This window comes from Peromyscus leucopus, chromosome 1 (genome assembly GCF_004664715.2).
Source record: "Peromyscus leucopus breed LL Stock chromosome 1, UCI_PerLeu_2.1, whole genome shotgun sequence".
NCBI classification, from domain to species: Eukaryota; Metazoa; Chordata; class Mammalia; order Rodentia; family Cricetidae; genus Peromyscus; species Peromyscus leucopus.
In genome coordinates this window covers 131,805,638-131,820,389 of record NC_051063.1, presented here as the reverse complement: position 1 = coordinate 131,820,389, position 14,752 = coordinate 131,805,638, and the positions used below count along the sequence as shown (strand labels likewise).

Here is a 14,752-nt window from a genome sequence, read left to right as displayed (position 1 = left end):
TTTGGGAGGTAAGAGAAAGGACAGAAATTCACATGCAAATCACTAACAGTTTTTATCCTGATTTTTGATCTGTCATTTTTTTCTATTAATTTTTACATTTGTGGTATATTAACTATCTTATCTCCTAAAGATAAGCATGTGGTTATGGTGATAAAAAAGAAAAAAAGGAAAAGAATTTGTAATAAAACTCTACCTTGTACCTATAATTCCTGCCATTAAAAAGTCAATGCATTGGGGCTGGAGAGATGGTTCAGAGGTTAGGAGCACTGGCTTCTCTTCCAAAGGTCCTGAGTTCAATTCCCAGCAACCACAGATGGTGGATCACAAACATCTGTAATGAGATCTGGTATCGTCTTCTGGCCTGCAGGGGGGTATGTGCAGACAGAACACTGTATACATAATAAATAAATCTTCAAACAAACAAAATACTTTTAAGCCGGGCGGTGGTGGCACACGCCTTTAATCCCAGCACTCGGAAGGCAGAGCCAGGCGGATCTCTGTGAGTTCGAGGCCAGCCTGGGCTACCAAGTGAGCTCCAGGAAAGGCGCAAAGCTACACAGAGAAACCCTGTCTCGGAAAACCAAAAAAAAAAAAAAAAAAAAAAAAAAAAAAGTCAATGCATTAACTACATTAGATTTCTGCTGTGTCATTTCACATGTATAAATATATGATCATTTTCATATCTGAACACAGTTATTAAAGGAGCTGTATAACAATGCATATTTTTGCAAAACAAGTTAAGTTTGGAACTCCACTCTTAAAAAGGAAATGGGACTATTAGAGACAACATTCTAGACAATATAATCTGGACAGCATTTATTAAAGACAGTTGTGAATACTCTTATTTTGCATTGCAGGAAGGACAACCATATATCCACTGTTGAGGAAAAGAATGAAGCAGAATATCTTAACATCTCCAAACAATTTTCTTTTTTATTGTTGTTGTTGTTTTCATGAATTTTTTAAAATTTTATTTTATTTTATTTTACAATATAATTTAATGCTACATCTCAGCCACGAATTCCCTTGGTCTCCCTCCTCCTGCCCCCCTCCACTTTCCCCAGCTCACCCCTTACTCCCATCTCCTCCAGGGCAAAGACTTCTAAGGATTGACATCAACCTGCTAGACTTAGTCCAGGCAGGTCCAGTCGCCTCCTCCCAGGCTGAACCAAGGGTCCCTGTATAAGCCCCAGGTTTCAAACAGCTAACTCATGCACTGAGCACAGCACCCAGTCACACTGCCTGGATGCCTCCCAAAAAGATCAAGCCAATCAACTGACTCACCTATTCAGAGAGCCTAATCCAGTTGGGGGCCCCCTCAGCCACTGGTTCATAGTACATGGTTTTCCATTCATTTGACTATTTGTCCCTGTGCTTTATCCAACATTGGTCTCAACAATTCTCGCTCATAAAATCCCCCTTCTTTCTTGCCAATTGGACTCCCAGCGCTCCACCCAGGACCTGGCAGTGGATCTCTGCAACCAGCTCCCTCAGTCATTGGATGGGGTTTCTAGCATGAAAATTAATTAGGGTGTTTGGCCATCCTATCACCAGAGTAGGTCAGTTCGGTCTGTCTCTCGACCATTGCCAGCAGGCTGTTCTGGGGGTATCTTTGTGGACTTCTGTGGGACTCTCTAGCACTTTGCTTCTTCCTATTCTCATGTGGTCTTCATTTAATATGGTCTCCTATTCCTTGTTCTTCCTCCCTGTTCTTGATCCAGGAGGGATTTCCCACTCCTCCAAGCTCTCTTTCCCATGACTGTTGCCCTTCATTACCCCCACTCACATCAAGGCTGTTCATGTAGATCTCAACCATTTCTCCGTCATTGGGTGATTCCCGTGTCTTTCTTGGGGTCCTGTTTTCCAGGTAGCCTCCCTGGTGATGTGAGGAGCATTCTAGTCATTCTTGTTCCACATCTAGTATCCTCCTATGAGTGAGTATGTACCATGTTTGTCCTTCTGAGTCTGGGTTACCTCACTCAGGATGATATTTTCTAGACCCATTTATTTGCCTGCAAACCTCATGATGTCATTGTTTTTCTCTGCTGAGTAGTATTCCATTGTGTATATGTACCACATTTATTTATCCATTCATCAGTTGAAGGGCATCTTGATGTTTCCATGTTTTGGCTATTGCAAACAATGCTGATATGAACATAGCTGAGCAAGTGCTCTTGTGGTATGATTGAGCATTTCTTGGGTATATGCCCAAGAGTGGTATAGCTGGATCTTGGGGGAGATTGATTCCCAATTTTCTAAGAAAGCGCCATATTGATTTCCAAAGTGGTTGTACAAGCTTGCATTCCCAGAAGCAGTGGAGGAGAGTTCCTCTAGCTCCACATCCTCTCCAGCATAAGGTGTCTTCAGTGCTTTTGATCTTAGCCATTCTGACAGGCATAAGGTGGTAGTATCTCAGAGTTGTTTTGATTTGCCTTTCCCTGATGATTAGTGATGTTGATCCATTCCTTAAATGTCTTTCAGCCATTTGAGTTTCCTCTGTGGAGAATTCTCTGTTTAGTTCTAAAGCCCATTTCTTAATTGGACTGTTGGGAAATTTGATGTCTAATTTTCTGAGTTCCTTATATATTCTGGATATCAGTGCTCTGTCAGATGTGGGGTTGGTGAAGACCTTTTCCCATTCTGTAGACTGTCACTTTGCCTTTTTGACCATATCCTTTGGTCTACAAAAGCTTCTTAATTTCAAGAGGCTCCATGGATTGATTGTTTCTCTCAGTGTCTTAGCTAATGGTGTTATATTTTGGAAGTGATCTCCTATGCCAATGCATTCAAGACTACTTCCTACTTTCTCTTCTAGCAGGTTCAGAGTAATGCAATTTATGTTGAGGTCTTTGATCCACTTGGACTTAAGTTTTGTGCACGGTGATAGATATGGATATATTTGCAGCCTTCTACTCATTGAAGTCCAGTTATGCCAGCACCATTTGTAGAGATGCTTTCTTTTTTCCATTGTACACTTTTGGCTTCTTTGTCAAAATTTATATGTTCATAGGTGTGCGGATTAATGTCAGGGTCTTCAATATGATTCCATTGGTTCACATGTTGGTTTTCCTGCCAGTACCAAGCTGTTTTTATTACTGTAGCTCTATAGTAGATCTTGAAGTCAGGGATCGTGATGCCTCCAGAAGTTATTTTATTATACAGGATTCTTTTGGCTATCTTGGGTTTTTTGTTTTTTCCATATGAAGTTGAGTATTATTCTTTCCAAGTCTGTGAAGAATTGTGTTGGTATTTTGATCGGGATTGCATTGAATCTGTAGATTGCTTTTTGTAAGATTGCCACTTTTAATATGTTAATCCTGCCTATCCATGAGCATGGGAGATCTTTCCATTTTCTGACATCTTCTTCAATTTCTTTCTTCAGGGACTTAAATTTCTTGTCATGTAGGTCCTTCACTTGCTTGGTTAGTGTTATCCCAAGGTATTTTATATCAATTGTAGCTGTTGTGAAGGGTGATGTATTTCTGATTTCTTTCTCAGCCTGTTTGTCAATTGTATATAGGAGGGCTACTGATTTTTTTGAGTTGATCTTGTGTCCTGCTATGTTGCTGAAGGTGTGTATAAGCTGTATCAGTTCCTTGGTTGAATCTTAGGAGTCACTCAAGTACACTATCATGTCATCTGCAAATAGGGAAAGCTTGACTTCCAATTTGTATCCCATTAATCTCCTTATGTTGTCTTATTTCTCTGGCTAGAACTTCAAGTACTATATTGAATAAGTATGGGGAGAGCAGACAGCCTTGCCTCCTTCTGATTTTAGTGGAATTGCTTTGAGTTTCTCTCCATTTAATTTGATGTTGGCTGTTGGCTTACTGTAAATTGCCTTTATTATGTTTAGGTATGTTCCCTGTATTCCTGATTGCTCCAAGACTTTTATCATGTAGGGGTGTTGGATTTTGTCAAATGCCTTTTCTGCATCTAGTGAGATGACCATGTGTTTTTTTTTCTTTGAGTTTTTTATATGGTGTATTACATTGACAGACTTTTGTATGTTGAACCACCCTTGCATCCCTGAGATGAAGCCTACTTGATCATGTTGGATAATTGTTTTGAAGTGTTCTTGGAGTCCGTTTGCCAGTATTTTATTGAGTATTTTTGTCAATATTCATGAGGGAGATCAGTTTTTAGTTCTCTTTCTTTGTTGTATCCTTGTTTAGTTTAGGAATCAGGGCAATTGTAGCCTCATAGAAGGGGTTTGGTAATGTTCCTTCTGTTTCTATTGTGTGGAACAATTTAGAGAGTATTGGTATTAACTCTTCTTTGAACATCTGGTAGAATTCTGCACTGAAACCATCTGGTCCTAGGCTTTTTTTGGTTGGGAGAATTTTAATGAGTGTTTCTATTTCCTTAGAGGTTATTATACTATTTAAATACTTTGTCTGGTCTTGATTTAACTTAGGTATGTGGAACCTATCCAGAAAATTATCCATTTCTTTTAGATTTTTCCAGTTTTGTGGAGTAGAGGTTTTGAAAGTATGCCCTGGTGATTCTCTGGATTTCCTCAATGTCTGTTGTTTCGCCCCTCTTTTCATTTCTGATTTTGTTGATTTGGATTCTCTCTCTCTATCTTTTGGTTAGTTTGGATAAGGGCTTGTCTATGTTGTTGATTTTCTCAAAGAACCAACTCTTTGTTTCATTCATTTTTTGTATTGTTCTCTATCTTTCTATTTTATTGATTTCAGCTATCACTTTGATAATTTCCTGACATCTATTCTTCCTGGGAGACTTTGCTTTTTCTTGTTCTAGAGCTTTCAGGTGTGCTGTTAAGTCACTAGTGTGAGGTTTCACAAAGTTCTTTATGTGGGCATTTAGTGCTATGTATTTCCCTCTTAGCAGTGCTCTCATAGTGTCCCATAAGTTTGGGTATGTGGTGTCTTCATTTTCGTTGATCTCTAGGAAGTCTTTAATTTCTTTCTTTATTTCTTTCCTTAACCCATTGGTGATTCAAGTGAGATTTTAGGTTTTCTTTAGTTTTTGTTGTTGAAATCTAAGTTTAAACAATGGTGGTCTAATAGAACACAGGAGGTTATTTCAATTGTTTTGTATCTGTTGAGATTTGCTTTGTGGCCAAGTATGTGGTTGATTTTAGGGAAGGTTTCATGAGGTGGTGAAAAGAAGGTATATTCTTTTTTGTAAGAATGGAATGTTCTGTTTGTATTAAGTCATGACATCAGTTAAGTCCTTTATTTCTCTGTTATGTTTCGATTTGGGAGATCCGTCCAGTGGTGAAATTGGGGTGTTGAAGTCTCCCACTATTAATGTGGGGGTCTTATATATAGTTTAAGCTTTAGTGATGTTTCTTTTACATATGTGGGTGCCCTTGTGTTTGGGGCATAAATATTCAGAATTGAAACTTCATCTTGGTGGATCTTTCCTGTGATGAGTATGTAATGCCCTTCTTGATCTCTTTTGATTGATTTTAGTTTGTAGTCTATTTTGCTGGATATTAGGATGGCTACACCTGCTTGTTTCTTAAGACCGTTTGATTGGAAAATCTTTTTCCAATATTATTCCCTTTTATTCTTAGGTAGTGTCTACCTTTGGATTTGGGGTGTGTTTCTTATATGCAGCAGAAAGATGGTCCTGCTTTTGTATCCATTCTTTAAGCCTGTGTCTTTTTATAGGTGTATTAAGTCCATTGATATTAAGGGATATTAATGACCATTGATTGTTCATTGCTGTTGTTTTTTGATGGTAGGGTGTGTGTACTTCTCTTCTTTGGTGTTTATTGCTGTGGTTTTATCTATTGCTGTGTTTTCAAGGGTGTATCTGAATTCCTTGCGTTGGAATTTTCCTTCTAGTGCTTTCTGTTGGGCTGGGTTTGTGGATAAGTATTGTTTAAATCTGGCATGTCTTGGAATGTCTTGTTCACTCTGTCTATGATGATTGAAAGTTTTGCTGGGTATATTAGTCTAGGTTGGCATCCATGGTCTCTTAGTGTCTGCATTACATCTGTCCAGGTCCTTCTGGTTTTCAAAGTCTCCATTGTGAAATCAGGTCTCATTCTGATGGGTTTGCCTGTATAAGTCACTTGGCCTTTTTCCTTTGCTGCTCTTAATAGTCTTCCTATATTCTTTACATTTAGTTGTTTATTTATTATGTGGTGAGGGAACTTTTTGGGGGATCTATTCTGTTTGGTATTCTATAGGCTTCTTGTATAGGCATTTCCTTCTTTAAGTTGGGAATGTTTTCTTCTATGATCTTGTTGAATATATTTTCTGTGCCTTTGAGTTGGTATTCTTCTCTTTCTTCTATCCCTATTTTTGTAGGTTTGGTTTTTTCATGGTATCCCAAAATTCTTGGACATTTTGGGATGTGACTTTCTTTGCTTTAGTGTTTTCTTTGACTGATGACTCTATTTCTTCTACCATATCTTCAATGCCACAGAGTCTCTCTTCCATCTCTTGCATTCTGTTGGTTATACTTGCATCTGAAGTTCCCGTTCATTTACTCAGATTTCCTATTTCCAGCATTCCCTCTGTTTGTGACTTCTTCATTTTTTCTATTTCCCTTTTCAGGTCTTGGACTGTTTCCTTCATTTGTTTCATTGCTTTTTCATGATTTTCTTCCCAGGCTTTATTGTTTTTTTCTACTATATTTGTCCTTTCCTCTAGTTTTTTATAGTGTTCTTCCCATTTTTTGTTTGTCTTTTCCTCTATATAAGCCTCTACCTTCTTAATGATGTTATTCATAAGGCTGTTTTGTTCTGCTTCTTCCAATTTTTGATGTTCATCTCTAGATGTTGGAGGAGGGCTAGGTTCTGGTGATGCTCTATTGATCTTCATTTTGTTGTATGTACTTCTGCCTTGACATCTGCCCATCTCCTTGTGTTTTGTTGTTGGTCTTATCAGCGCACTTGGTTCAGACAGAGCTGACAGATTCAGGAAGTCTCTTTCTCTTGTCCAGATGTGAAATCCAGGGCAGAATGGGAGCTCTTGTCCAGATGGGAAGTCTGGGCAGGATGGGAGCTCTTGTCCAGATGGGAAGTCTGGGGCAGGATGGGTGCTGGGGGATGGTCTCTAATTCTTAGGAAGTGGCTGGGTTCTCAAGCAATGATGGGTGTGGGGGCAGAGCTTGGAGATTGCAGGGTCTGCCACGAGTCTTGGAGAAGTGGAGCCTTCCCAGTAGGGGTAGAACTGATCCTGCCTGGTGGCCAGAACCTGGCTCCAAGTTGGGAAGGTCTTCCACAGAGTATCTGTATCTCAGGAATGGGATCTAGGCTGAGTCTATGCACTTATCTCTTGTCCAGATGAGAAGTCTGGGTAGGATGGGATCTGGGGGCCTGTCTCTAAGTCTCAGGAAGTGGCTGGGGTCTAGGGCGATGATGGGGGGGCAGGGCGTGGAGATTTCCAGGTCTGCTGGAAGTCGTGGAGAAGGGGACCCTTCCCTGATAGGGTTAGGAGCGAACCTGCCTAGTGGAGAGAACCTGGGGCCAAGTTGGGCAGGTCTTCCTGGAGTGGCTGGTGCCCAGGGATGGGATCAAGGCTGAGCTCAGGCACTGACCTCTTGTCCAGAAGGGAAATCTGGGGCAGTATGGGAGCTGGGGGCCTTTCTGTAAGTCTCAGGAAGTGGCTGGGGTATCGGGTGATGATGGGCATGGAGGCAGGGCATGGAGATTGCAGGGTCTGCCAGGGGTCTTGGAGAAGGGGAGCCTTCCTGGTGGAGGTTCGGTTGAAGGGATTCTTACCTATGGCCAGAACCTGGAGCAAGTTGGGCAGGTCTTCCCTAGATTGGCTGGTGCCCAGGGATAGGGTCTAGGCTGATTCCAGGCACTCACCTCTCATCCAGAAGGAAAGTGCGGGGCAAGATGGAAGCTGGGGGCCAGTCTCTAAGTCTCAGGAAGTGGCAGGGGTCTTGGGCAATGATGGGCATGGGGGCAGGGCGTGGATATTGCAGGGTCTGCTGGGGTCTTGGAGAAGGGGAGCCTTCACGATAGGGGTAGAAGGGATCCTGGCAGGTGGCCAGAACCTGGGGCCAAGTTGGGCACGTCTTCCCTGGAGTAGCTGGTGCCCAGAGATGGGATCTAGGCTGAGCCCAGGCACTCACCTCTTGTTCAGAAGCCAAATTTCTTTTTTAAATAAATTTTCTTAGAGTTATTTATTTTGTGTTTTTGTGTGTTTGAATTGAAGGTATGTTTGTTCACCACATATAAGCCTGGTGGCCAAGGAAGTCAGAAGAGGGTATAGGATCCCTGTAACGGGAACTACAAACTGTTGTAAAACAAGATTTGGGTGATGGGAATCTAACACAGGTCCTTTACAGGAACAACAATTTCTCTTAACTACTGTGCCATGGGTTTTCAACACGGATTTTCCATGTTCACTGAAGGATTCTTAGAATGTTGGTCATAATATTGATGGCTTTGAGTCTTCTCTGGTTTGATACTGGAGAATATCATATTTAATTCTCTGTGTTGCTTTTACTTCAGTTTTCTCATTGTCAAAATTATCATCTCCATCCTCATCACTTCAACCATAATCATTTTTCTATTCATAATGAACACATCCATCATCACTCATAATTTTCAGCTTGCTTTACATTTTTCAGTTGAACCATATTGTCTTTACTTGGGACACATTCATTTCCAAATATATTTAAGAGTTCTACACTCTCCTCAACTTAGTCTGCTAATTGTGCATTTTCTTCCACATCTGCTAGGCACCATCTAATAATATGAATAGGCCCTAAACATATCTACCTAATTATGGCAAGTAGTGTAATATCAATGCAGACAATGGAAATTTAAGTGTACAACCACATTCATATTTGCAAGTATTAGTATAATTGGACAACCTCCATAAAACATTGTCTTTACATAAAAAAAAACATTTAAGTCATCTTTGTTCCAGGCCTATAATTGATAGACATTTCTTAAAATTAGGTGGTATTTGTTATCATTATTATCACTGAAAAGTCATAATATTTGCTAGCCTTTAATTTATGACAAAAAGTAACTAAATATTATGGGATCATGCCCATAATAACTCTTTTCTGAGAGGTGGAGGCACATTGTCATTATCAGAGAAGACTGAAAGATAACTGCCAGCTGCTCTTCAGATACACAGAAGAGATTCACAGAAGGATTTTTCTGTTATTTAAAAAAATATGTATTGATACAAAAATTGTCAGATCACCAAGATATCATAAACTTGATAATCATATATCCTGGATGTATTATTATACTTCAAAAATGTCACTCACTGTTTTACTTACCACTTGGTGTGTGCACAAGGTTTAAATACTTAAATAAAGAAATAACAAGGAATAATAGTTTATTCTTTGAATACTAGTGGTCATTATGTTTACTCATTTAAGATATAAATTTAAGTTTTACTTACATTTATTTATTCATTTGTTAATTATTTGTGGGTGGTATCCATTTCATAACACATGTATGGAGATTAGAAAAAAATATGATGGACTCTGATTTTTCTTCTTCAATGTAAGTTCTGGGAATTGAACTGGGGTCATTTGAAGAAAGGTGCTTCAGTGATTAGAAGCAAGCCCATTGATTTACTGAACCATTTTTCTCACCACAGTTTGAGATTTTTAAGTGTTAAAAACCTAATGTGTGTGTGTGTGTGTGTGTGTGTGTGTGTGTGTGTGTGTACATGTGGGTGTGTGTATTTTTAGTCTGGTTTTTAGGGCACTTATTATGCATCTAGTTAGGCACTTATTATTTCCTTTATTAGTCTTTTTAAATTTTAATTTAACTTCTACAACATTATCAACTATACACATGTATTGGATAATAAAATTAGTAACGTTTAGAAGGCAGAATAAAACATGGTGTGATAGAAATTTTGGCCAAGAATGCCTTGGGTATCACTGAATTGAAACTTACAAAAAATTTGCACGAGAAAGTTAAAAAGAATTTTCTACTTAAACTACAATGAAGGTGGTCACCATTACTTTCAAAAATGAGAGGAAAGGAAGTGAAACTCAATCTTCACTCATGAAGAAAGAAGATTAATTGACCATCTAGATGGGGTTATTACCAAGAGTGATGTTAATGATAGCTATTCACTAGCGATTGTGTTAAGTGTTTTTCTGTGGAAGACAAACTTCGGGGAGTAACTCGATCCTTCTCAGTCCTTCCAGTGTGGCCATAGTAGATAAGTATTTTTTCTGCTTTACATGATTAGTTAGGCTCTGTTAATTTGCTTCCTTAGAACAAGTGGCTGTCTCTGGATTTTTGGGGTGTAGGCTACAGCCAACCACTGTACAACCAACAATTAACTCTACAAATAATATGAGAATTTTATAAGAATAAAAAGCCATATTTTTGGTATGAGTGCCCACAGAAAGTTTTTTTTTATAGATTGAGATGAAAGAAGAAAGTTCCTAGCAGCTGCTAGAGTCACTTTCTCTAAGAAAATTTTTATATTATTACAGTTCAGCTGCTTTTAAATTTGTACTTGATGAAAAAATGTAAACAACTATTTGGATTATGTTTTAAAACATCAAGAAAGTCTGATTATTGATGAGCATACATCTCACCTTAAAGAAAAAAATCCTGTTTCACAGTACACAGACGATATTACAGAGTTCCAAGAACAAGTACCCAGGCTCAAACAATATTTCTAGATATTTTTTCTAAAGCTCATAGAACATCATGGAAGAGGAGGTATTAAAAACTGTAAGAGTGAGAGTATCAGGCCACTTCCTGCAAGATTTCATGATTTCTACACATAACACGGAAGGTGCATCTATTAAATATCAACAGTATATTTGCTTTAACTGGACCAGTGCTTTGACACTAACAGTAGACTTCCCAACATAGAAGAGAAAAATTCAACAAGGCCTAACACATAGATGAAAATCTATGGGTGATCTATCACTGCTAAGAGAAAATGAATGAGTTTTCACTAGGGATAAGCCCTGGATATAATAAAAACAAGAACATAGGAGCAAAATGGACTCTGTGGATTCAAAGAATCAACAGGTCATACTTCAAAAATCTATACTCCACAAAACTGGAAAATCTAAAAGAAATGGATAATTTTCTGGATAGGTACTACATACTACGTAACTTTAATCAAGACCAGATGAACTATTTGAATAGACCAATAACCCCCAAGGAAATAGAAACAGTTATTAAAAGTCTCTCAACCAAGCAACCAAAACAAAAAAAGCCCAGGACAAAATGGTTTCAATGAAGAATTCTACCACATCTTCAAAAAAGAGTTAATACCAACACTCTTTAAATTGTTCCAAACAATAGAAACAGAAGGAACATTACCAAACTCATTTTTGAGGGTACAATTACTCTGATTCTTAAGCCAAACAAAGATGCAAAAAAGACAGAGAATTAGACACTAATCCACATCATGAACATTGATGCAAAAATACTCAATAAAATATTGGCAAACCGGCTCCAAGAACACATCAAAAATATCATCCACCATGATCAAGTAGGCTTCATTCCAGGGATGCAAGGATGGTTCAACCAATGAAAGTCTGTCAATGTAATATACCATATAAACAAACTGAAAGAAAAGGACCACATAATCATTTCATTAGATGCTTAAAAGGCCTTTGATAAAATTCAACATCCTTCATGATAAAAGTCTCAGATAGATCAGGAATACAGGAAATATACATAAACATGATAAAGACAATTTACAGCAAGCCAACAGCCAACTTCAAAATCAGGAAGCAGAAAAGGGTGTCCACTCTCCCCATATTTCTTCAATAGAGGATATGAAGTTCTAGCTAGAGTAATAAGACAATAAAAGGAGATCAAGGGGATACAAATGGGAAAGATCAAAGTCAACCTTTCACTATTTGCAGGTGATATGACAGTGTACATAAGTGAACACAAAAATTCTACCAGGGAACTCCTACAGCTAATAAATACCTGCATTAATGTGGCAGGTTAAAAGATTAACTAAAAAATCAGTAGCCCTCCTATATACAAATAATAAACAGCTGAGAAAAAAATCAGAGAAACATCACCATTTACAATGGCCAAAAATAATATAAAATATCTTGGGTTAACTCTAATTAAGAAAGGGATGCAAGCTCTGTCTGTAGCCTCAGACCCATTTCCATCTGATTCTACAGAAACTGTGTGGTTCCTCCCTGCGACAGCCAAAATGGTGAAGCTGATTGAGAGCAAGGAAGCTTTTCAAGAGGCCTGGCATCTGTGTGAGACAAGCTTGTAGTTGTGAACTTCTCTGTCATGTGGTGCAGACCTTGCAAAATGATCAAGCCCTTCTGTTATTCCCTCTCTGAAAAGTATTCCAGTGTGGTGTTCCTTGAAGTAGATGTAGATGACTGCCAGGATGTTGCTGCAGACTGTGAAGTCAAATGCATGCAGACCTTCCAGTTTTATAAAAAGGGTCCAAAGGTGGGTGAAATCTCTGGTGCAAACAAGTAAAAGCTTTGAAGCCTCTATTGATGAATTTGCCTAATCATGCCCTGAAAATCAGAACCAGCCACCAGCTGTTTAAACCTGTAACTTTTTTAATTTTCCAAAAAAAAAAATATGAAGTGTGAGGAGAGTCTATGCCCAACTGCCATCTGCTTATAAATTGCAATAAAATATTAATTCTACCCTTTAAAAAAGGGAAAGACCTGTATGATGAGAACTTTAAGTCTCTGATGAAAGGCATTGAAAAAGATCACAGAAAATGGAAAGATATCCCATGCTGATAGGTAGGAAGGATAAACACATTAAAAATGGCAATCTTACTAAAAGCAATCTACAGATTCAATGCAATCCCCTCAAAATCCCAACACAATATATCACAGACCTGGAAAGGGTAATACTAAACTTTATTTGGAAAAAAAAGACCCAGGACATGTAAAAGAATCCTGGACAATAAAACAACCTCTGGAGGCATCACTATGCCTGACATCAAGCTCTAGTATAAAGCTATAGTAATGAAAACAGTTTAGTACTGGCATAAAAACCAACATGTAGACAAGTGGAATTGAATTGAAGACCCTGACATTAATCCACACACCTAGAAAGACCTGATATTTGACAAAGAAGCCAAAACTGTACAATGGAATAAGAAAGCTTCTTCAACAAATGGTTCTGGCATAACTGGATGTCAACATGTACAAGAGTGTCTATAGATCCATACTATCACCATGCACAAAACTCAAGTCCAAGTGGATCAAAGACCTCAATATAAAACCAGTTAAACTGAACCTGATAGAAGGGAAAGTAGGAAATAGTCTCGAATTAATTGGCATAGGAGAACGCTTCCAAAATATAATAGCAGTAGCACAGACACTGAGAAAAACAATTAGAAAATGGGAACTCCTGAAACTGAGAAGCTTCTGTAAGGCAAAGGACACACTAAATAAGACAAAATGACAGAATACAGAATGGGAAATATTTTCACCAACCCCACATATGATAGAGGGCTGATATCCAAAATAGATGAAGAACTCAAGAAGTAGACATCAAAATAACAAAGAAACCAATTAAAAATGGTCCATAGAGATAAACAGATAATTCTCAAAGGAAGAATTTCAAATGAGATACCATCTTACACATGCCAGAATGGCTAAGATCAAAAGCACCACAGACAGCTTATGTTAGAGGATGTGGGGCAAGGGTAACACTCCTCCACTGTGGGTGGGTTTGCAAATTGGTACAGCTCAGAAAATTGGCAATCAGTCCACCTCAAGATGCAGCTATACCACTCTTGGTAATATACACATGAATACTAAATCATATCACAAGAACACATGCTCAACTATGTTCATAACAGCATTATTCATAATAGCCAGAACATGAAAACCACCTAGATGCCCCTCCTCTGAAGAATGGATTAAGATCACATGAGAAAAGGAAGAAACAAAGTGCTAAAGAGGCCCACAGATATCCACAAAAATACCCCCACAAAAGACTGCTGGCAATGGCCGAGAGACAGCCTTGACAGACCTACACTGGTGATGGGATGGCCAAACACCCTAATAGTTGTGCCAGAAACCCCATCCAAGGACTGAGGAAACTGGATGCAGACATCCATGGCTAGGCCTCGGGTGGAGTGCTGGGAATCTAATTAGTGAGAAAGAGGAGGGTTTATATGAGCGAGAATTGTTGAACCAAGGTTGGATAAAGCACAGTGACAAATAGCCAAACGAATAGAAACACATGAACTATGAACCAAAGGCTGAGGGGCCCCCAACTGGATCAGGCCCTCTGAATAGGTGTAACAGTTGATTGGCTTGATCTGTTTGGGAGGCATCTAGGCAGTGGTACCAGGTCCTGGGCTCGCTGCATGAAATAGCTGTTTGAAACCTAGGACTTGTACAGGGACGCTTGGCTCAATCTGAGAGGAGGGTACTGGACCTGCCTGGACTGAGTCTATCAGGTCTATCTCAGTCCTCGAGGGTGGCCTTGATATGGAGGTGGTGGGAATGGGAGGTGTGCTGGGGGTAAGGGGAGGGGGCAGGAATGGGGAGAACAAGGGAATCTGTGGCTGTTATGTAGAATTGAATAGTATTGTAAAATAAAATAAATAAAGAAAAAAAGATATAAGAGCTAGTTAGCAAAAAGCTTGAGCCATGGCCATGCAGTTATAACTAAAAAAAAAAAAAAAAAAAAAAAAAGAAAATGTTGTATATATGCCAATGGAGTACTACTTAGCAGAGAAAAACAATGACATCATGAAATTTGCAGACAAATGGATGGAACTGGAAAATATCATCCTGAGTGAGATAACCAAGACTCAGAAGGACAAACATGGTATGTAGACACTCATAAGTAGAT

At 38.8% G+C, this 14,752-nt stretch overlaps 1 pseudogene; it reads left to right on the top strand.

Annotated features, from left to right (window-relative positions):
• The first annotated feature begins 12,116 nt into the window (after positions 1-12,116).
• LOC114682552 lies at positions 12,117-12,434 on the top strand (annotated as a pseudogene).
• The last annotated feature ends 2,318 nt before the right edge of the window (positions 12,435-14,752 follow it).